Here is a 17,810-nt window from a genome sequence, read left to right on the forward strand (position 1 = left end):
AGAGAAAAAGCTTACAGCACCTGGTATTCCCAAGCGGTCTCCCATCCAAATACTAACCAGGCTCAACCCTGCTTGGGTTCCGAGATCAGACGAGGTCAGGTATATTCAGGGTGGTGTGGCCGTAAGCAACAATATCTGTGAACAATGTGCATTATATAGGTACTGGAATCATACGGTTACACTATGTAACCAGATAATTGCCGAGAAAGGCTGATATGTAGTGGGCACATCTTCATCCCTGATGTGATTATTACCTGCAGTTGAAACTGAGACTCTCAGATCACTTCGTGTCTGCCAACAAAGCAGCAGCAGCTGAAGATGACCAACTTCCTCATGTGTCACAGGGTGATCAGACGTTGCAACAAAAGACATGCAGGTGGTAGAGAGAAGAGAAAAAGCTTACAGCACCTGGTATTCCCAAGCAGTCTCCCATCCAAGTACTAACCAGGCCCAACCCTGCTTGGGTTCTTAGATCAGATGAGGTCGGGCATGTTCAGGGTGGTGTGGCCGTAAGTAACAATATCTGTGAACAATGTGCATTATATAGGTACTGGAATCATACGGTTACACTATGTAACCAGATAATTGCAGAGAAAGGCTGATATGTAGTGGGCACATCTTCATCCCTGATGTGATTATTACCTGCAGTTGAAACTGAGACTCTCAGATCACTTCGTGTCTGCCAACAAAGCAGCAGCAGCTGAAGATGACCAACTTCCTCATGTGTCACAGGGTGATCAGACGTTGCAACAAAAGACATGCAGGTGGTAGAGAGAAGAAGCTTACAGCACCTGGTATTCCCAAGCAGTCTCCCATCCAAGTACTAACCAGGCCCAACCCTGCTTGGCTTCCGAGATCAGACGAGGTTGGGCATGTTCAGGGTGGTGTGGCCGTAAGCAAAAATATCTGTGAACAATGTGCATTATATAGGTACTGGAATCATACGGTTACACTATGTAACCAGATAATTGCCGAGAAAGGCTGATATGTAGTGGGCACATCGTCATCCCTGATGTGATTACTACCTGCAGTTGAAACTGAGACTCTCAGATCACTTTGTGTCTGCCAACAAAGCAGCAGCAGCTGAAGATGACCAACTTCCACATTTGTCACAGGGTCATCAGACGTTGCAACAAAAGACATGCAGGTGGTAGAGAGAAGAGAAAAAGCTTACAGCACCTGGTATTCCCAAGAAGTCTCCCATCCAAGTACTAACCAGGCCCAACCCTGCTTGGCTTCCGAGATCAGACGAGGTCGGGCATGTTCAGGGTGGTTTGGCCGTAAGCGACAATGTCTGTGACAAATGTGAATTATATAGGTACTGGAATCATACAGTTCCTCTATGTAACCAGATAATTGCCAAGAAAGGCTGATATGTAGTGGGCATATCTTCATCCTTGATGTGATTACTACCTGTAGTTGAAACTGAGACTCTCAGATCACTTCGTGTCTGCCAACAAAGCAGCAGCAGCTGAAGATGACCAACTTCCTCATGTGTCACAGGGTGATCAGACGTTGCAACAAAAGACATGCAGGTGGTAGAGAGAAGAGAAAAAGCTTACAGCACCTGGTATTCCCAAGCAGTCTCCCATCCAAGTACTAACCAGGCCCAACCCTGCTTGGCTTCTGAGATCAGACGAGGTCGGGCATGTTCAGGGTGGTGTGGCCGTAAGCAAAAATATCTGTGAACAATGTGCATTATATAGGTACTGGAATCATACGGTTACACTATGTAACCAGATAATTGCCGAGAAAGGCTGATATGTAGTGGGCACATCTTCATCCCTGATGTGATTATTACCTGCAGTTGAAACTGAGACTCTCAGATCACTTCGTGTCTGCCAACAAAGCAGCAGCAGCTGAAGATGACCAACTTCCTCATGTGTCACAGGGTGATCAGACGTTGCAACAAAAGACATGCAGGTGGTAGAGAGAAGAGAAAAAGCTTACAGCACCTGGTATTCCCAAGCGGTCTCCCATCCAAGTACTAACCAGGCCCAACCCTGCTTGGCTTCCGAGATCAGACGAGGTCGGGCATGTTCAGGGTGGTGTGGCCGTAAGCAACAAAGTCTGTGACAAATGTGCATTATATCGGTACTGGAATCATACAGTTCCTCTATGTAACCAGATGATTGCCGAGAAAGGCTAACTTGTAGTGGGCACATCTTCTTCCCTGTCGTGATTATTATCTGCAGTTGAAACTGAGACTCTCAGATCACTTCGTGTCTGCCAACAAAGCAGCAGCAGCTGAAGATGACCAACTTCCTCATGTGTCACAGGGTGATCAGACGTTGCAACAAAAGACATGTAGGTGGTAGAGAGAAGAGAAAAAGCTTACAGCACCTGGTATTCCCAAGTAGTCTCCAATCCAAGTACTAACCAGGCCCAACCCTGCTTGGCTTCTGAGATCAGACGAGGTCGGGCATGTTCAGGGTGGTGTGGCCGTAAGCAAAAATATCTGTGAACAATGTGCATTATATAGGTACTGGAATCATACAGTTCCTCTATGTAACCAGATAATTGCAGAGAAAGGCTGATATGTACTGGGCATATCTTCATCCTTGATGTGATTACTACCTGTAGTTGAAACTGAGACTCTCAGATCACTTTTGTCTGCCGACAAAGCAGCAGCAGCTGAAGATGACCAACTTCCTCATGTGTCACAGGGTGATCAGACGTTGCAACAAAAGACATGCAGGTGCTAGAGAGAAGAGAAAAAGCTTACAGCACCTGGTATTCCCAAGTAGTCTCCCATCCAAGTACTAACCAGGTCCAACCCTGCTTGGCTTCTGAGATCAGACGAGGTTGGGCATGTTCAGGGTGGTGTGGCCGTAAGCAAAAATATCTGTGAACAATGTGCATTATATAGGTACTGGAATCATACGGTTCCTCTATGTAACCAGATAATTGCTGAGAAAGGCTAACTTGTAGTGGGCACATCTTCATCCCTGATGTGATTATTACCTGCAGTTGAAACTGAGACTCTCAGATCACTTCGTGTCTGCCAACAAAGCAGCAGCAGCTGAAGATGACCAACTTCCTCATGTGTCACAGGGTGATCAGACGTTGCAACAAAAGACATGCAGGTGGTAGAGAGAAGAGAAAAAGCTTACAGCACCTGGTATTCCCAAGCGGTCTCCCATCCAAGTACTAACCAGGCCCAACCCTGCTTGGCTTCCGAGATCAGACGAGGTCGGGTATTTTCAGGGTGGTGTGGCCGTAAGCAACAATGTCTGTGACAAATGTGCATTATATCGGTACTGGAATCATACAGTTCCTCTATGTAACCAGATTATTGCCGAGAAAGGCTAACTTGTAGTGGGCACATCTTCATCCCTGAAGTGATTATTACATGCAGTTGAAACTGAGACTCTCAGATCACTTCGTGTCTGCCAACAAAGCAGCAGCAGCTGAAGATGACCAACTTCCTCATGTGTCACAGGGTGATCAGACGTTGCAACAAAAGACATGCATGTGGTAGAGAGAAGAGAAAAAGCTTACAGCACCTGGTATTCCCAAGCGGTCTCCCATCCAAGTACTAACCAGGCCCAACCTTGCTTGGCTTCCGAGATCAGACGAGGTCGGGCAAATTCAGGGTGGTGTGGCTGTAAGCAACAATGTCTGTCACAAATGTGCATTATATAGGTACTGGAATCATACGGTTACTCTATGTAACCAGATAATTGCAGAGAAAGGCTGATATGTAGTGGGCACATCTTCATCCCTGATGTGATTATTACCTGCAGTTGAAACTGAGACTCTCAGATCACTTCGTGTCTGCCAACAAAGCAGCAGCAGCTGAAGATGACCAACTTCCTCATGTGTCACAGGGTGATCAGACGTTGCAACAAAAGACATGTAGGTGGTAGAGAGAAGAGAAAAAGCTTACAGCACCTGGTATTCCCAAGCGGTCTCCCATCCAAGTACTAACCAGGCCCAACCTTGCTTGGCTTCCGAGATCAGACGAGGTCGGGCATATTCAGGGTGGTGTGGCCGTAAGCAAAAATATCTGTGAACAATGTGAATTATATAGGTACTGGAATCATACAGTTCCTCTATGTAACCAGATAATTGCCAAGAAAGGCTGATATGTAGTGGGCACATCTTCTTCCCTGTCGTGATTATTACCTGTAGTTGAAACTGAGACTCTCAGATCACTTCGTGTCTGCCAACAAAGCAGCAGCAGCTGAAGATGACCAACTTCCACATTTGTCACAGGGTGATCAGACGTTGCAACAAAAGACATGCAGGTGGTAGAGAGAAGAGAAAAAGCTTACAGCACCTGGTATTCCCAAGCGGTCTCCCATCCAAATACTAACCAGGCTCAACCCTGCTTGGGTTCCGAGATCAGACGAGGTCAGGTATATTCAGGGTGGTGTGGCCGTAGGCAACAATATCTGTGAACAATGTGCATTATATAGGTACTGGAATCATACGGTTACACTATGTAACCAGATAATTGCCGAGAAAGGCTGATATGTAGTGGGCACATCTTCATCCCTGATGTGATTATTACCTGCAGTTGAAACTGAGACTCTCAGATCACTTTGTGTCTGCCAACAAAGCAGAGGCAGCTGAAGATGACCAACTTCCTCATGTGTCACAGGGTCATCAGACATTGCAACAAAAGACATGCAGGTGCTAGAGAGAAGAGAAAAAGCTTACAGCACCTGGTATTCCCAAGTAGTCTCCCATCCAAGTACTAACCAGGCCCAACCCTGCTTGGCTTCCGAGATCAGACGAGGTCGGGCATGTTCAGGGTGGTTTGGCCGTAAGCGACAATGTCTGTGACAAATGTGAATTATATAGGTACTGGAATCATACAGTTCCTCTATGTAACCAGATAATTGCCAAGAAAGGCTGATATGTAGTGGGCATATATTCATCCTTGATGTGATTACTACCTGTAGTTGAAACTGAGACTCTCAGATCACTTCGTGTCTGCCAACAAAGCAGCAGCAGCTGAAGATGACCAACTTCCTCATGTGTCACAGGGTGATCAGACGTTGCAACAAAAGACATGCATGTGGTAGAGAGAAGAGAAAAAGCTTACAGCACCTGGTATTCCCAAGCAGTCTCCCATCCAAGTACTAACCAGGCCCAACCCTGCTTGGCTTCCGAGATCAGACGAGGTCAGATATTTTCAGGGTGGTGTGGCCATAAGCAACAATATCTGTGAACAATGTGCATTATATAGGTACTGGAATCATACGGTTACACTATGTAACCAGATAATTGCAGAGAAAGGCTGATATGTAGTGGGCACATCTTCATCCCTGATGTGATTATTACCTGCAGTTGAAACTGAGACTCTCAGATCACTTCGTGTCTGCCAACAAAGCAGCAGCAGCTGAAGATGACCAACTTCCTCATGTGTCACAGGGTGATCAGACGTTGCAACAAAAGACATGCAGGTGGTAGAGAGAAGAGAAAAAGCTTACAGCACCTGGTATTCCCAAGCGGTCTCCCATCCAAGTACTAACCAGGCCCAACCCTGCTTGGGTTCTTAGATCAGACGAGGTCAGGCATATTCAGGGTGGTGTGGCCGTAAGTAACAATATCTGTGAACAATGTGCATTATGAAGGTACTGGAATCATACGGTTACACTATGTAACCAGATAATTGCAGAGAAAGGCTGATATGTAGTGGGCACATCTTCATCCCTGATGTGATTACTACCTGCAGTTGAAACTGAGACTCTCAGATCACTTCGTGTCTGCCAACAAAGCAGCAGCAGCTGAAGATGACCAACTTCCACATTTGTCACAGGGTCATCAGACGTTGTAACAAAAGACATGCAGGTGCTAGAGAGAAGAGAAAAAGCTTACAGCACCTGGTATTCCCAATAAGTCTCCCATCCAAGTACTAACCAGGCCCAACCCTGCTTGGCTTTCGAGATCAGACGAGGTCGGGCATGTTCAGGGTGGTTTGGCCGTAAGCGACAATGTCTGTGACAAATGTGAATTATATAGGTACTGGAATCATACAGTTCCTCTATGTAACCAGATAATTGCCAAGAAAGGCTGATATGTAGTGGGCATATCTTCATCCTTGATGTGATTACTACCTGTAGTTGAAACTGAGACTCTCAGATCACTTCGTGTCTGCCAACAAAGCAGCAGCAGCTGAAGATGACCAACTTCCTCATGTGTCACAGGGTGATCAGACGTTGCAACAAAAGACATGCATGTGGTAGAGAGAAGAGAAAAAGCTTACAGCACCTGGTATTCCCAAGCAGTCTCCCATCCAAGTACTAACCAGGCCCAACCCTGCTTGGCTTCCGAGATCAGACGAGGTCAGGCATTTTCAGGGTGGTGTGGCCGTAAGCAACAATGTCTGTCACAAATGTGCATTATATCGGTACTGGAATCATACAGTTCCTCTATGTAACCAGATGATTGCCGAGAAAGGCTAACTTGTAGTGGGCACATCTTCTTCCCTGTCGTGATTATTATCTGCAGTTGAAACTGAGAATCTCAGATCACTTCGTGTCTGCCAACATAGCAGCAGCAGCTGAAGATGACCAACTTCCTCATGTGTCACATGGTGATCAGACGTTGCAACAAAAGACATGCAGGTGGTAGAGAGAAGAGAAAAAGCTTACAGCACCTGGTATTCATAAGCAGTCTCCCACCCAAGTACTAACCAGGCCCAACCCTGCTTGGGTTCCGAGATCAGACGAGGTCAGGTATATTCAGGGTGGTGTGGCCGTAGGCAACAATATCTGTGAACAATGTGCATTATATAGGTACTGGAATCATACAGTTCCTCTATGTAACCAGATGATTGCCGAGAAAGGCTAACTTGTAGTGGGCACATCTTCTTCCCTGTCGTGATTATTACCTGCAGTTGAAACTGAGACTCTCAGATCACTTCGTGTCTGCCAACAAAGCAGCAGCAGCTGAAGATGACCAACTTCCTCATGTGTCACAGGGTGATCAGACGTTGCAACAAAAGACATGCAGGTGGTAGAGAGAAGAGAACAAGCTTACAGCACCTGGTATTCCCAAGCTGTCTCCCATCCAAGTACTAACCAGGCCCAACCCTGCTTGGCTTCCTGGATCAGACGAGGTCGGGTATATTCAGGGTGGTGTGGCCGTAATAACAATATCTGTGAACAATGTGCATTATATAGGTACTGGAATCATACGGTTCCTCTATGTAACCAGATAATTGCAGAGAAAGGCTAACTTGTAGTGGGCACATCTTCTTCCCTGATGTGATTATTACCTGCAGTTGAAACTGAGACTCTCAGATCACTTCGTGTCTGCCAACAAAGCAGCAGCAGCTGAAGATGACCAACTTCCTCATGTGTCACAAGGTGATCAGACGTTGCAACAAAAGACATGCAGGTGGTAGAGAGAAGAGAAAAAGCTTACAGCACCTGGTATTCCCAAGTAGTCTCCCATTCAAGTACTAACCAGGCCCAACCCTGCTTGGCTTCCTGGATCAGACGAGGTCGGGTATATTCAGGGTGGTGTGGCCGTAAGCAACAATATCTGTGAACAATGTGCATTATATAGGTACTGGAATCATACGGTTACTCTATGTAACCAGATAATTGCAGAGAAAGGCTGATATGTAGTGGGCACATCTTCATCCCTGATGTGATTATTACCTGCAGTTGAAACTGAAAATCTCAGATCACTTCGTGTCTGCCAACAAAGCAGCAGCAGCTGAAGATGACCAACTTCCTCATGTGTCACAGGGTGATCAGACGTCTCAACAAAAGACATGCAGGTGGTAGAGAGAAGAGAAAAAGTTTACAGCACCTGGTATTCCCAAGCGGTCTCCCATCCAAGTACTAACCAGGCCCAACCCTGCTTGGCTTCCGAGATCAGACGAGGTCGGGCATGTTCAGGGTGGTGTGGCCGTAAGCAACAATGTCTGTGACAAATTTGCATTATATAGGTACTGGAATCATACAGTTCCTCGATGTAACCAGATAATTGCCGAGAAAGGCTAACTTGTAGTGGGCACATCTTCATCCCTGATGTGATTATTATCTGCAGTTGAAACTTAGAATCTCAGATCACTTCGTGTCTGCCAACAAAGCAGCAGCAGCTGAAGATGACCAACTTCCTCATGTGTCACAGGGTGATCAGACGTTGCAACAAAAGACATGCAGGTGGTAGAGAGAAGAGAGAAAGCTTACAGCACCTGGTATTCCCAAGCGGTCTCCCATTCAAATACTAACCAGGCCCAACCCTGCTTGGCTTCCTGGATCAGACGAGGTCGGGTATATTCAGGGTGGTATGGCCGTAAGCAACAATATCTGTGAACAATGTGCATTATATAGGTACTGGAATCATACTGTTCCTCTATGTAACCAGATAATTGCAGAGAAAGGCTAATTTGTAGTGGGCACATCTTCTTCCCTGACGTGATTATTATCTGCAGTTGAAACTGAGAATCTCAGATCACTTCGTGTCTGCCAACAAAGCAGCAGCAGCTGAAGATGACCAACTTCCTCATGTGTCACAGGGTGAACAGACGTCTCAACAAAAGACATGCAGGTGGTAGAGAGAAGAGAAAAAGCTTACAGCACCTGGTATTCCCAAGCAGTCTCCCATCCAAGTAATAACCAGGCCCAACCCTGCTTGGCTTCCGAGATCAGACGAGGTCGGGTATTTTCAGGGTGGTGTGGCCGTAAGCAACAATGTCTGTGACAAATGTGCATTATATAGGTACTGGAATCATACTGTTCCTCGATGTAACCAGATAATTGCCGAGAAAGGCTGATATGTAGTTTGCACATCTTCATCCCTGATGTGATTATTATCTGCAGTTGAAACTGAGAATCTCAGATCACTTCGTGTCTGCCAACAATGCAGCAGCAGCAGCTGAAGATGACCAACTTCCTCATGTGTCACAGGGTGATCAGACGTTGCAACAAAAGACATGCAGGTGGTAGAGAGAAGAGAAAAAGCTTACAGCACCTGGTATTCCCAAGCAGTCTCCCATCCAAGTACTAACCAGGCCCAACCCTGCTTGGCTTCCGAGATCAGACGAGGTCGGGCATATTCAGGGTGGTGTGGCCATAAGCAACAATGTCTGTCACAAATATGCATTATATAGGTACTGGAATCATACTGTTCCTCGATGTAACCAGATAATTGCCGAGAAAGGCTGATATGTAGTGGGCATATCTTCATCCCTGATGTGATTATTATCTGTAGTTGAAACTGAGACTCTCAGATCACTTCGTGTCTGCCAACAAAGCAGCAGCAGCTGAAGATGACCAACTTCCTCATGTGTCACAGGGTGATCAGACGTTGCAACAAAAGACATGCAGGTGGTAGAGAGAAGAGAAAAAGCTTACAGCACCTGGTATTCCCAAGCTGTCTCCCATCCAAGTACTAACCAGGCCCAACCCTGCTTGGCTTCCTGGATCAGACGAGGTCGGGTATATTCAGGGTGGTGTGGCCGTAAGCAACAATATCTGTGAACAATGTGCATTATATAGGTACTGGAATCATACGGTTCCTCTATGTAACCAGATAATTGCAGAGAAAGGCTAACTTGTAGTGGGCACATCTTCTTCCCTGATGTGATTATTACCTGCAGTTGAAACTGAGACTCTCAGATCACTTCGTGTCTGCCAACAAAGCAGCAGCAGCTGAAGATGACCAACTTCCTCATGTGTCACAAGGTGATCAGACGTTGCAACAAAAGACATGCAGGTGGTAGAGAGAAGAGAAAAAGCTTACAGCACCTGGTATTCCCAAGTAGTCTCCCATCCAAGTACTAACCAGGCCCAACCCTGCTTGGCTTCCTGGATCAGACGAGGTCGGGTATATTCAGGGTGGTGTGGCCGTAAGAAACAATATCTGTGAACAATGTGCATTATATAGGTACTGGAATCATACGGTTACTCTATGTAACCAGATAATTGCCGAGAAAGGCTGATATGTAGTGGGCAAATCTTCATCCCTGATTTGATTATTACCTGCAGTTGAAACTGAGAATCTCAGATCACTTCGTGTCTGCCAACAAAGCAGCAGCAGCTGAAGATGACCAACTTCCTCATGTGTCACAGGGTGATCAGACGTCTCAACAAAAGACATGCAGGTGGTAGAGAGAAGAGAAAAAGCTTACAGCACCTGGTATTCCCAAGCTGTCTCCCATCCAAGTACTAACCAGGCCCAACCCTGCTTGGCTTCCTGGATCAGACGAGGTCGGGTATATTCAGGGTGGTGTGGCCGTAAGCAACAATATCTGTGAACAATGTGCATTATATAGGTACTGGAATCATACGGTTCCTCTATGTAACCAGATAATTGCAGAGAAAGGCTAACTTGTAGTGGGCACATCTTCTTCCCTGATGTGATTATTACCTGCAGTTGAAACTGAGACTCTCAGATCACTTCGTGTCTGCCAACAAAGCAGCAGCAGCTGAAGATGACCAACTTCCTCATGTGTCACAGGGTGATCAGACGTCTCAACAAAAGACATGCAGGTGGTAGAGAGAAGAGAAAAAGTTTACAGCACCTGGTATTCCCAAGCGGTCTCCCATCCAAGTACTAACCAGGCCCAACCCTGCTTGGCTTCCGAGATCAGACGAGGTCGGGCATATTCAGGGTGGTGTGGCCGTAAGCAACAATGTCTGTCACAAATGTGCATTATATAGGTACTGGAATCATACTGTTCCTCGATGTAACCAGATAATTGCCGAGAAAGGCTAACTTGTAGTGGGCACATCTTCATCCCTGATGTGATTATTATCTGTAGTTGAAACTGAGAATCTCAGATCACTTCGTGTCTGCCAACAAAGCAGCAGCAGCTGAAGATGACCAACTTCCTCATGTGTCACAGGGTGATCAGACGTCTCAACAAAAGACATGCAGGTGGTAGAGAGAAGAGAAAAAGCTTACAGCACCTGGTATTCCCAAGCAGTCACCCATCCAAGTACTAACCAGGCCCAACCCTGCTTGGCTTCCGAGATCAGACGAGGTCGGGCATGTTCAGGGTGGTGTGGCCGTAAGCAACAATATCTGTGAACAATGTGCATTATATAGGTACTGGAATCATACGGTTACTCTATGTAACCAGATAATTGCCGAGAAAGGCTGATATGTAGTGGGCATATCTTCATCCCTGATGTGATTATTATCTGCAGTTGAAACTGAGAATCTCAGATCACTTCGTGTCTGCCAACAAAGCAGCAGCAGCTGAAGATGACCAACTTCCTCATGTGTCACAGGGTGATCAGACGTCTCAACAAAAGACATGCAGGTGGTAGAGAGAAGAGAAAAAGCTTACAGCACCTGGTATTCCCAAGCGGTCTCCCGTCCAAGTACTAACCAGGCCCAATCCTGCTTGGCTTCCGAGATCAGACGAGGTCGGGCATATTCAGGGTGGTGTGGCCGTAAGCAACAATGTCATTCAGAAATGTGCATTATATAGGTACTGGAATCATACAGTTCCTCGATGTAACCAGATAATTGCCGAGAAAGGCTAACTTGTAGTGGGCACATCTTCATCCCTGATGTGATTATTATCTGCAGTTGAAACTTAGAATCTCAGATCACTTCGTGTCTGCCAACAAAGCAGCAGCAGCTGAAGATGACCAACTTCCTCATGTGTCACAGGGTGATCAGACGTCTCAACAAAAGACATGCAGGTGGTAGAGAGAAGAGAAAAAGCTTACAGCACCTGGTATTCCCAAGCAGTCTCCCATCGAAGTACTAACCAGGCCCAACCCTGCTTGGCTTCCGAGATCAGACGAGGTCGGGCATATTCAGGGTGGTGTGGCCGTAAGCAACAATATCTGTGAACAATGTGCATTATATAGGTACTGGAATCATACGGTTCCTCGATGTAACCAGATAATTGCCGAGAAAGGCTAACTTGTAGTGGGCACATCTTCATCCCTGATGTGATTATTATCTGTAGTTGAAACTGAGACTCTCAGATCACTTCGTGTCTGCCAACAATGCAGCAGCAGCTGAAGATGACCAACTTCCTCATGTGTCACAGGGTGATCAGACGTTGCAACAAAAGACATGCAGGTGGTAGAGAGAAGAGAAAAAGCTTACAGCACCTGGTATTCCCAAGCGGTCTCCCATCCAAGTACTAACCAGGCCCAACCCTGCTTGGCTTCCGAGATCAGACGAGGTCGGGCATGTTCAGGGTGGTTTGGCCGTAAGCAACAATGTCTGTGACAAATGTGCATTACATAGGTACTGGAATCATACAGTTCCTCGATGTAACCAGATAATTGCCGAGAAAGGCTAACTTGTAGTGGGCACATCTTCTTCCCTGACGTGATTATTACCTGCAGTTGAAACTGAGAATCTCAGATCACTTCGTGTCTGCCAACAAAGCGGCAGCAGCTGAAGATGACCAACTTCCTCATGTGTCACAGGGTGATCAGACGTTGCAACAAAAGACATGCAGGTGGTAGAGAGAAGAGAAAAAGTTTACAGCACCTGGTATTCCCAAGCGGTCTCCCGTCCAAGTACTAACCAGGCCCAACCCTGCTTGGCTTCCGAGATCAGACGAGGTCGGGCATGTTCAGGGTGGTGTGGCCGTAAGCAACAATGTCTGTCACAAATGTGCATTATATAGGTACTGGAATCATACTGTTCCTCTATGTAACCAGATAATTGCAGAGAAAGGCTAACTTGTAGTGGGCACATCTTCATCCCTGATGTGATTATTATCTGTAGTTGAAACTGAGAATCTCAGATCACTTCGTGTCTGCCAACAAAGCAGCAGCAGCTGAAGATGACCAACTTCCTCATGTGTCACAGGGTGATCAGACGTCTCAACAAAAGACATGCAGGTGGTAGAGAGAAGAGAAAAAGCTTACAGCACCTGGTATTCCCAAGCGGTCTCCCGTCCAAGTACTAACCAGGCCCAATCCTGCTTGGCTTCCGAGATCAGACGAGGTCGGGCATGTTCAGGGTGGTGTGGCCGTAAGCAACAATGTCAGTCAGAAATGTGCATTATATAGGTACTGGAATCATACAGTTCCTCGATGTAACCAGATAATTGCCGAGAAAGGCTAACTTGTAGTGGGCACATCTTCATCCCTGATGTGATTATTATCTGCAGTTGAAACTTAGAATCTCAGATCACTTCGTGTCTGCCAACAAAGCAGCAGCAGCTGAAGATGACCAACTTCCTCATGTGTCACAGGGTGATCAGACGTTGCAACAAAAGAAATGCAGGTGGTAGAGAGAAGAGAAAAAGCTTACAGCACCTGGTATTCCCAAGTAGTCTCCCGTCCAAGTACTAACCAGGCCCAACCCTGCTTGGCTTCCGAGATAAGACGAGGTCGGGCATATTCAGGGTGGTGTGGCCGTAAGCAACAATGTCTGTGACAAATGTGCATTATATAGGTACTGGACTCATACAGTTCCTCTATGTAACCAGATAATTGCCGAGAAAGGCTAACTTGTAGTTGGCACATCTTCTTCCCTCATGTGATTATTATCTGCAGTTGAAACTGAGAATCTCAGATCACTTCGTGTCTGCCAACAAAGCAGCAGCAGCTGAAGATGACCAACTTCCTCATGTGTCACAGGGTGATCAGACGTCTCAACAAAAGACATGCAGGTGGTAGAGAGAAGAGAAAAAGCTTACAGCACCTGGTATTCCCAAGCAGTCTCCCATCCAAGTACTAACCAGGCCCAACCCTGCTTGGCTTCCGAGATCAGACGAGGTCGGGCATATTCAGGGTGGTGTGGCCGTAAGCCACAATATCTGTGAACAATGTGCATTATATAGGTACTGGAATCATACGGTTCCTCGATGTAACCAGATAATTGCAGAGAAAGGCTAACTTGTAGTGGGCACATCTTCATCCCTGATGTGATTATTATCTGTAGTTGAAACTGAGACTCTCAGATCACTTCTTGTCTGCCAACAATGCAGCAGCAGCTGAAGATGACCAACTTCCTCATGTGTCACAGGGTGATCAGACGTTGCAACAAAAGACAAGCAGGTGGTAGAGAGAAGAGAAAAAGCTTACAGCACCTGGTATTCCCAAGTAGTCTCCCATTCAAGTACTAACCAGGCCCAACCCTGCTTGGCTTCCTGGATCAGACTAGGTCAGGTATATTCAGGGTGGTATGGCCGTAAGCAACAATATCTGTGAACAATGTGCATTATATAGGTACTGGAATCATACGGTTCCTCTATGTAACCAGATAATTGCAGAGAAAGGCTAACTTGTAGTGGGCACATCTTCTTCCCTGACGTGATTATTATCTGTAGTTGAAACTGAGAATCTCAGATCACTTCGTGTCTGCCAACAAAGCAGCAGCAGCTGAAGATGACCAACTTCCTCATGTGTCACAGGGTGATCAGACGTCTCAACAAAAGACATGCAGGTGGTAGAGAGAAGACAAAAAGCTTACAGCACCTGGTATTCCCAAGGGGTCTCCCGTCCAAGTACTAACCAGGCCCAACCCTGCTTGGCTTCCGAGATCAGACGAGGTCGGGCATATTCAGGGTGGTGTGGCCGTAAGCAACAATATCTGTGAACAATGTGCATTATATAGGTACTGGAATCATACGGTTACTCTATGTAACCAGATAATTGCAGAGAAAGGCTGATATGTAGTGGGCACATCTTCATCCCTGATGTGATTATTACCTGCAGTTGAAACTGAGACTCTTAGATCACTTCGTGTCTGCCAACAAAGCAGCAGCAGCAGCTGAAGATGACCAACTTCCTCATGTGTCACAGGGTGATCAGACGTTGCAACAAAAGACATGCAGGTGGTAGAGAGAAGAGAAAAAGCTTACAGCACCTGGTATTCCCAAGCGGTCTCCCATCCAAGTACTAACCAGGCCCAACCCTGCTTGGCTTCCGAGATCAGACGAGGTCGGGCATGTTCAGGGTGGTTTGGCCGTAAGCAACAATGTCTGTGACAAATGTGCATTACATAGGTACTGGAATCATACAGTTCCTCGATGTAACCAGATAATTGCCGAGAAAGGCTAACTTGTAGTGGGCACATCTTCTTCCCTGACGTGATTATTACCTGCAGTTGAAACTGAGAATCTCAGATCACTTCGTGTCTGCCAACAAAGCGGCAGCAGCTGAAGATGACCAACTTCCTCATGTGTCACAGGGTGATCAGACGTTGCAACAAAAGACATGCAGGTGGTAGAGAGAAGAGAAAAAGTTTACAGCACCTGGTATTCCCAAGCGGTCTCCCGTCCAAGTACTAACCAGGCCCAACCCTGCTTGGCTTCCGAGATCAGACGAGGTCGGGCATGTTCAGGGTGGTGTGGCCGTAAGCAACAATGTCTGTCACAAATGTGCATTATATAGGTACTGGAATCATACTGTTCCTCTATGTAACCAGATAATTGCAGAGAAAGGCTAACTTGTAGTGGGCACATCTTCATCCCTGATGTGATTATTATCTGTAGTTGAAACTGAGAATCTCAGATCACTTCGTGTCTGCCAACAAAGCAGCAGCAGCTGAAGATGACCAACTTCCTCATGTGTCACAGGGTGATCAGACGTCTCAACAAAAGACATGCAGGTGGTAGAGAGAAGAGAAAAAGCTTACAGCACCTGGTATTCCCAAGCGGTCTCCCGTCCAAGTACTAACCAGGCCCAATCCTGCTTGGCTTCCGAGATCAGACGAGGTCGGGCATGTTCAGGGTGGTGTGGCCGTAAGCAACAATGTCTGTCACAAATGTGCATTATATAGGTACTGGAATCATACAGTTCCTCGATGTAACCAGATAATTGCCGAGAAAGGCTAACTTGTAGTGGGCACATCTTCATCCCTGATGTGATTATTATCTGCAGTTGAAACTTAGAATCTCAGATCACTTCGTGTCTGCCAACAAAGCAGCAGCAGCTGAAGATGACCAACTTCCTCATGTGTCACAGGGTGATCAGACGTTGCAACAAAAGAAATGCAGGTGGTAGAGAGAAGAGAAAAAGCTTACAGCACCTGGTATTCCCAAGTAGTCTCCCGTCCAAGTACTAACCAGGCCCAACCCTGCTTGGCTTCCGAGATAAGACGAGGTCGGGCATATTCAGGGTGGTGTGGCCGTAAGCAACAATGTCTGTGACAAATGTGCATTATATAGGTACTGGACTCATACAGTTCCTCTATGTAACCAGATAATTGCCGAGAAAGGCTAACTTGTAGTTGGCACATCTTCTTCCCTCATGTGATTATTATCTGCAGTTGAAACTGAGAATCTCAGATCACTTCGTGTCTGCCAACAAAGCAGCAGCAGCTGAAGATGACCAACTTCCTCATGTGTCACAGGGTGATCAGACGTCTCAACAAAAGACATGCAGGTGGTAGAGAGAAGAGAAAAAGCTTACAGCACGTGGTATTCCCAAGCAGTCTCCCATCCAAGTACTAACCAGGCCCAACCCTGCTTGGCTTCCGAGATCAGACGAGGTCGGGCATATTCAGGGTGGTGTGGCCGTAAGCCACAATATCTGTGAACAATGTGCATTATATAGGTACTGGAATCATACGGTTCCTCGATGTAACCAGATAATTGCAGAGAAAGGCTAACTTGTAGTGGGCACATCTTCATCCCTGATGTGATTATTATCTGTAGTTGAAACTGAGACTCTCAGATCACTTCTTGTCTGCCAACAATGCAGCAGCAGCTGAAGATGACCAACTTCCTCATGTGTCACAGGGTGATCAGACGTTGCAACAAAAGACAAGCAGGTGGTAGAGAGAAGAGAAAAAGCTTACAGCACCTGGTATTCCCAAGTAGTCTCCCATTCAAGTACTAACCAGGCCCAACCCTGCTTGGCTTCCTGGATCAGACTAGGTCAGGTATATTCAGGGTGGTATGGCCGTAAGCAACAATATCTGTGAACAATGTGCATTATATAGGTACTGGAATCATACGGTTCCTCTATGTAACCAGATAATTGCAGAGAAAGGCTAACTTGTAGTGGGCACATCTTCTTCCCTGACGTGATTATTATCTGTAGTTGAAACTGAGAATCTCAGATCACTTCGTGTCTGCCAACAAAGCAGCAGCAGCTGAAGATGACCAACTTCCTCATGTGTCACAGGGTGATCAGACGTCTCAACAAAAGACATGCAGGTGGTAGAGAGAAGACAAAAAGCTTACAGCACCTGGTATTCCCAAGGGGTCTCCCGTCCAAGTACTAACCAGGCCCAACCCTGCTTGGCTTCCGAGATCAGACGAGGTCGGGCATATTCAGGGTGGTGTGGCCGTAAGCAACAATATCTGTGAACAATGTGCATTATATAGGTACTGGAATCATACGGTTACTCTATGTAACCAGATAATTGCAGAGAAAGGCTGATATGTAGTGGGCACATCTTCATCCCTGATGTGATTATTACCTGCAGTTGAAACTGAGACTCTTAGATCACTTCGTGTCTGCCAACAAAGCAGCAGCAGCAGCAGCTGAAGATGACCAACTTCCTCATGTGTCACAGGGTGATCAGACGTTGCAACAAAAGACATGCAGGTGGTAGAGAGAAGAGAAAAAGCTTACAGCACCTGGTACTCCCAAGCGGTCTCCCATCCAAGTACTAACCAGGCCCAACCCTGCTTGGCTTCCGAGATCAGACGAGGCCGGGCATATTCAGGGTGGTGTGGCCGTAAGCAACAATATCTGTGAACAATGTGCATTATATAGGTACTGGAATCATACGGTTCCTCTATGTAACCAGATAATTGCAGAGAAAGGCTAACTTGTAGTGGGCACATCTTCTTCCCTGACGTGATTATTATCTGCAGTTGAAACTGAGAATCTCAGATCACTTCGTGTCTGCCAACAAAGCAGCAGCAGCTGAAGATGACCAACTTCCTCATGTGTCACAGG

At 46.4% G+C, this 17,810-nt stretch overlaps 29 non-coding genes and 17 pseudogenes across 29 annotated transcripts; all 46 read right to left on the reverse strand.

The window, feature by feature from the left end:
* Window positions 1–8: 8 nt before the first annotated feature.
* On the reverse strand, window positions 9–127 carry LOC140300724 (5S ribosomal RNA; annotated as a pseudogene).
* A 269-nt stretch (window positions 128–396) lies between these two features.
* On the reverse strand, window positions 397–515 carry LOC140289501 (5S ribosomal RNA; annotated as a pseudogene).
* Window positions 516–779: 264 nt separating this feature from the next.
* Window positions 780–898, reverse strand: LOC140298731 (5S ribosomal RNA). Its single transcript, XR_011914351.1, has one exon. It is a non-coding gene; the product is annotated as a 5S ribosomal RNA (ribosomal RNA).
* Window positions 899–1,167: 269 nt separating this feature from the next.
* On the reverse strand, window positions 1,168–1,286 carry LOC140305433 (5S ribosomal RNA). The gene has a single exon (XR_011915353.1). It is a non-coding gene; the product is annotated as a 5S ribosomal RNA (ribosomal RNA).
* A 269-nt stretch (window positions 1,287–1,555) lies between these two features.
* On the reverse strand, window positions 1,556–1,674 carry LOC140298311 (5S ribosomal RNA). Its single transcript, XR_011913970.1, has one exon. It is a non-coding gene; the product is annotated as a 5S ribosomal RNA (ribosomal RNA).
* A 269-nt stretch (window positions 1,675–1,943) lies between these two features.
* Window positions 1,944–2,062, reverse strand: LOC140298245 (5S ribosomal RNA). Its single transcript, XR_011913910.1, has one exon. It is a non-coding gene; the product is annotated as a 5S ribosomal RNA (ribosomal RNA).
* Window positions 2,063–2,331: 269 nt separating this feature from the next.
* On the reverse strand, window positions 2,332–2,450 carry LOC140299512 (5S ribosomal RNA; annotated as a pseudogene).
* A 268-nt stretch (window positions 2,451–2,718) lies between these two features.
* On the reverse strand, window positions 2,719–2,837 carry LOC140267459 (5S ribosomal RNA; annotated as a pseudogene).
* Window positions 2,838–3,106: 269 nt separating this feature from the next.
* LOC140288343 (5S ribosomal RNA) lies at window positions 3,107–3,225 on the reverse strand. The gene has a single exon (XR_011912151.1). It is a non-coding gene; the product is annotated as a 5S ribosomal RNA (ribosomal RNA).
* Window positions 3,226–3,494: 269 nt separating this feature from the next.
* LOC140297370 (5S ribosomal RNA) lies at window positions 3,495–3,613 on the reverse strand. Its single transcript, XR_011913111.1, has one exon. It is a non-coding gene; the product is annotated as a 5S ribosomal RNA (ribosomal RNA).
* Window positions 3,614–3,882: 269 nt separating this feature from the next.
* Window positions 3,883–4,001, reverse strand: LOC140278919 (5S ribosomal RNA). The gene has a single exon (XR_011909225.1). It is a non-coding gene; the product is annotated as a 5S ribosomal RNA (ribosomal RNA).
* A 269-nt stretch (window positions 4,002–4,270) lies between these two features.
* LOC140271258 (5S ribosomal RNA) lies at window positions 4,271–4,389 on the reverse strand (annotated as a pseudogene).
* A 269-nt stretch (window positions 4,390–4,658) lies between these two features.
* LOC140265577 (5S ribosomal RNA) lies at window positions 4,659–4,777 on the reverse strand. Its single transcript, XR_011906293.1, has one exon. It is a non-coding gene; the product is annotated as a 5S ribosomal RNA (ribosomal RNA).
* A 269-nt stretch (window positions 4,778–5,046) lies between these two features.
* LOC140298307 (5S ribosomal RNA) lies at window positions 5,047–5,165 on the reverse strand. The gene has a single exon (XR_011913966.1). It is a non-coding gene; the product is annotated as a 5S ribosomal RNA (ribosomal RNA).
* Window positions 5,166–5,434: 269 nt separating this feature from the next.
* Window positions 5,435–5,553, reverse strand: LOC140305764 (5S ribosomal RNA; annotated as a pseudogene).
* A 269-nt stretch (window positions 5,554–5,822) lies between these two features.
* LOC140298572 (5S ribosomal RNA) lies at window positions 5,823–5,941 on the reverse strand. The gene has a single exon (XR_011914206.1). It is a non-coding gene; the product is annotated as a 5S ribosomal RNA (ribosomal RNA).
* Window positions 5,942–6,210: 269 nt separating this feature from the next.
* On the reverse strand, window positions 6,211–6,329 carry LOC140291963 (5S ribosomal RNA). The gene has a single exon (XR_011912502.1). It is a non-coding gene; the product is annotated as a 5S ribosomal RNA (ribosomal RNA).
* Window positions 6,330–6,598: 269 nt separating this feature from the next.
* Window positions 6,599–6,717, reverse strand: LOC140273185 (5S ribosomal RNA; annotated as a pseudogene).
* Window positions 6,718–6,986: 269 nt separating this feature from the next.
* On the reverse strand, window positions 6,987–7,105 carry LOC140292711 (5S ribosomal RNA; annotated as a pseudogene).
* Window positions 7,106–7,373: 268 nt separating this feature from the next.
* Window positions 7,374–7,492, reverse strand: LOC140313722 (5S ribosomal RNA; annotated as a pseudogene).
* Window positions 7,493–7,761: 269 nt separating this feature from the next.
* LOC140275147 (5S ribosomal RNA) lies at window positions 7,762–7,880 on the reverse strand. Its single transcript, XR_011908391.1, has one exon. It is a non-coding gene; the product is annotated as a 5S ribosomal RNA (ribosomal RNA).
* Window positions 7,881–8,149: 269 nt separating this feature from the next.
* On the reverse strand, window positions 8,150–8,268 carry LOC140299044 (5S ribosomal RNA; annotated as a pseudogene).
* Window positions 8,269–8,537: 269 nt separating this feature from the next.
* On the reverse strand, window positions 8,538–8,656 carry LOC140293371 (5S ribosomal RNA). The gene has a single exon (XR_011912665.1). It is a non-coding gene; the product is annotated as a 5S ribosomal RNA (ribosomal RNA).
* A 272-nt stretch (window positions 8,657–8,928) lies between these two features.
* LOC140291308 (5S ribosomal RNA) lies at window positions 8,929–9,047 on the reverse strand. The gene has a single exon (XR_011912440.1). It is a non-coding gene; the product is annotated as a 5S ribosomal RNA (ribosomal RNA).
* Window positions 9,048–9,316: 269 nt separating this feature from the next.
* LOC140276802 (5S ribosomal RNA) lies at window positions 9,317–9,435 on the reverse strand (annotated as a pseudogene).
* Window positions 9,436–9,704: 269 nt separating this feature from the next.
* LOC140319383 (5S ribosomal RNA) lies at window positions 9,705–9,823 on the reverse strand (annotated as a pseudogene).
* Window positions 9,824–10,092: 269 nt separating this feature from the next.
* LOC140276808 (5S ribosomal RNA) lies at window positions 10,093–10,211 on the reverse strand (annotated as a pseudogene).
* Window positions 10,212–10,480: 269 nt separating this feature from the next.
* LOC140315895 (5S ribosomal RNA) lies at window positions 10,481–10,599 on the reverse strand. The gene has a single exon (XR_011917297.1). It is a non-coding gene; the product is annotated as a 5S ribosomal RNA (ribosomal RNA).
* A 269-nt stretch (window positions 10,600–10,868) lies between these two features.
* On the reverse strand, window positions 10,869–10,987 carry LOC140300889 (5S ribosomal RNA). The gene has a single exon (XR_011914877.1). It is a non-coding gene; the product is annotated as a 5S ribosomal RNA (ribosomal RNA).
* Window positions 10,988–11,256: 269 nt separating this feature from the next.
* Window positions 11,257–11,375, reverse strand: LOC140298044 (5S ribosomal RNA). Its single transcript, XR_011913726.1, has one exon. It is a non-coding gene; the product is annotated as a 5S ribosomal RNA (ribosomal RNA).
* Window positions 11,376–11,644: 269 nt separating this feature from the next.
* Window positions 11,645–11,763, reverse strand: LOC140289515 (5S ribosomal RNA). The gene has a single exon (XR_011912263.1). It is a non-coding gene; the product is annotated as a 5S ribosomal RNA (ribosomal RNA).
* A 269-nt stretch (window positions 11,764–12,032) lies between these two features.
* On the reverse strand, window positions 12,033–12,151 carry LOC140299204 (5S ribosomal RNA). Its single transcript, XR_011914709.1, has one exon. It is a non-coding gene; the product is annotated as a 5S ribosomal RNA (ribosomal RNA).
* Window positions 12,152–12,420: 269 nt separating this feature from the next.
* LOC140297751 (5S ribosomal RNA) lies at window positions 12,421–12,539 on the reverse strand. The gene has a single exon (XR_011913459.1). It is a non-coding gene; the product is annotated as a 5S ribosomal RNA (ribosomal RNA).
* Window positions 12,540–12,808: 269 nt separating this feature from the next.
* LOC140298176 (5S ribosomal RNA) lies at window positions 12,809–12,927 on the reverse strand. The gene has a single exon (XR_011913847.1). It is a non-coding gene; the product is annotated as a 5S ribosomal RNA (ribosomal RNA).
* A 269-nt stretch (window positions 12,928–13,196) lies between these two features.
* LOC140306560 (5S ribosomal RNA) lies at window positions 13,197–13,315 on the reverse strand (annotated as a pseudogene).
* A 269-nt stretch (window positions 13,316–13,584) lies between these two features.
* On the reverse strand, window positions 13,585–13,703 carry LOC140312331 (5S ribosomal RNA). Its single transcript, XR_011916953.1, has one exon. It is a non-coding gene; the product is annotated as a 5S ribosomal RNA (ribosomal RNA).
* A 269-nt stretch (window positions 13,704–13,972) lies between these two features.
* Window positions 13,973–14,091, reverse strand: LOC140280176 (5S ribosomal RNA; annotated as a pseudogene).
* A 269-nt stretch (window positions 14,092–14,360) lies between these two features.
* LOC140316195 (5S ribosomal RNA) lies at window positions 14,361–14,479 on the reverse strand. Its single transcript, XR_011917318.1, has one exon. It is a non-coding gene; the product is annotated as a 5S ribosomal RNA (ribosomal RNA).
* A 272-nt stretch (window positions 14,480–14,751) lies between these two features.
* LOC140299216 (5S ribosomal RNA) lies at window positions 14,752–14,870 on the reverse strand. The gene has a single exon (XR_011914710.1). It is a non-coding gene; the product is annotated as a 5S ribosomal RNA (ribosomal RNA).
* A 269-nt stretch (window positions 14,871–15,139) lies between these two features.
* LOC140297752 (5S ribosomal RNA) lies at window positions 15,140–15,258 on the reverse strand. The gene has a single exon (XR_011913460.1). It is a non-coding gene; the product is annotated as a 5S ribosomal RNA (ribosomal RNA).
* Window positions 15,259–15,527: 269 nt separating this feature from the next.
* On the reverse strand, window positions 15,528–15,646 carry LOC140298177 (5S ribosomal RNA). The gene has a single exon (XR_011913848.1). It is a non-coding gene; the product is annotated as a 5S ribosomal RNA (ribosomal RNA).
* A 269-nt stretch (window positions 15,647–15,915) lies between these two features.
* Window positions 15,916–16,034, reverse strand: LOC140306567 (5S ribosomal RNA; annotated as a pseudogene).
* Window positions 16,035–16,303: 269 nt separating this feature from the next.
* Window positions 16,304–16,422, reverse strand: LOC140298752 (5S ribosomal RNA). Its single transcript, XR_011914370.1, has one exon. It is a non-coding gene; the product is annotated as a 5S ribosomal RNA (ribosomal RNA).
* Window positions 16,423–16,691: 269 nt separating this feature from the next.
* On the reverse strand, window positions 16,692–16,810 carry LOC140280183 (5S ribosomal RNA; annotated as a pseudogene).
* A 269-nt stretch (window positions 16,811–17,079) lies between these two features.
* Window positions 17,080–17,198, reverse strand: LOC140316253 (5S ribosomal RNA). The gene has a single exon (XR_011917320.1). It is a non-coding gene; the product is annotated as a 5S ribosomal RNA (ribosomal RNA).
* Window positions 17,199–17,473: 275 nt separating this feature from the next.
* LOC140290469 (5S ribosomal RNA) lies at window positions 17,474–17,592 on the reverse strand. The gene has a single exon (XR_011912358.1). It is a non-coding gene; the product is annotated as a 5S ribosomal RNA (ribosomal RNA).
* Window positions 17,593–17,810: the final 218 nt, after the last annotated feature.

The sequence above is a fragment of the Leuresthes tenuis genome, unplaced genomic scaffold, assembly GCF_036924035.1.
Source record: "Leuresthes tenuis unplaced genomic scaffold, fLeuTen1.0.hap1 SCAF_1, whole genome shotgun sequence".
In the NCBI taxonomy this organism is placed as follows: domain Eukaryota; kingdom Metazoa; phylum Chordata; class Actinopteri; order Atheriniformes; family Atherinopsidae; genus Leuresthes; species Leuresthes tenuis.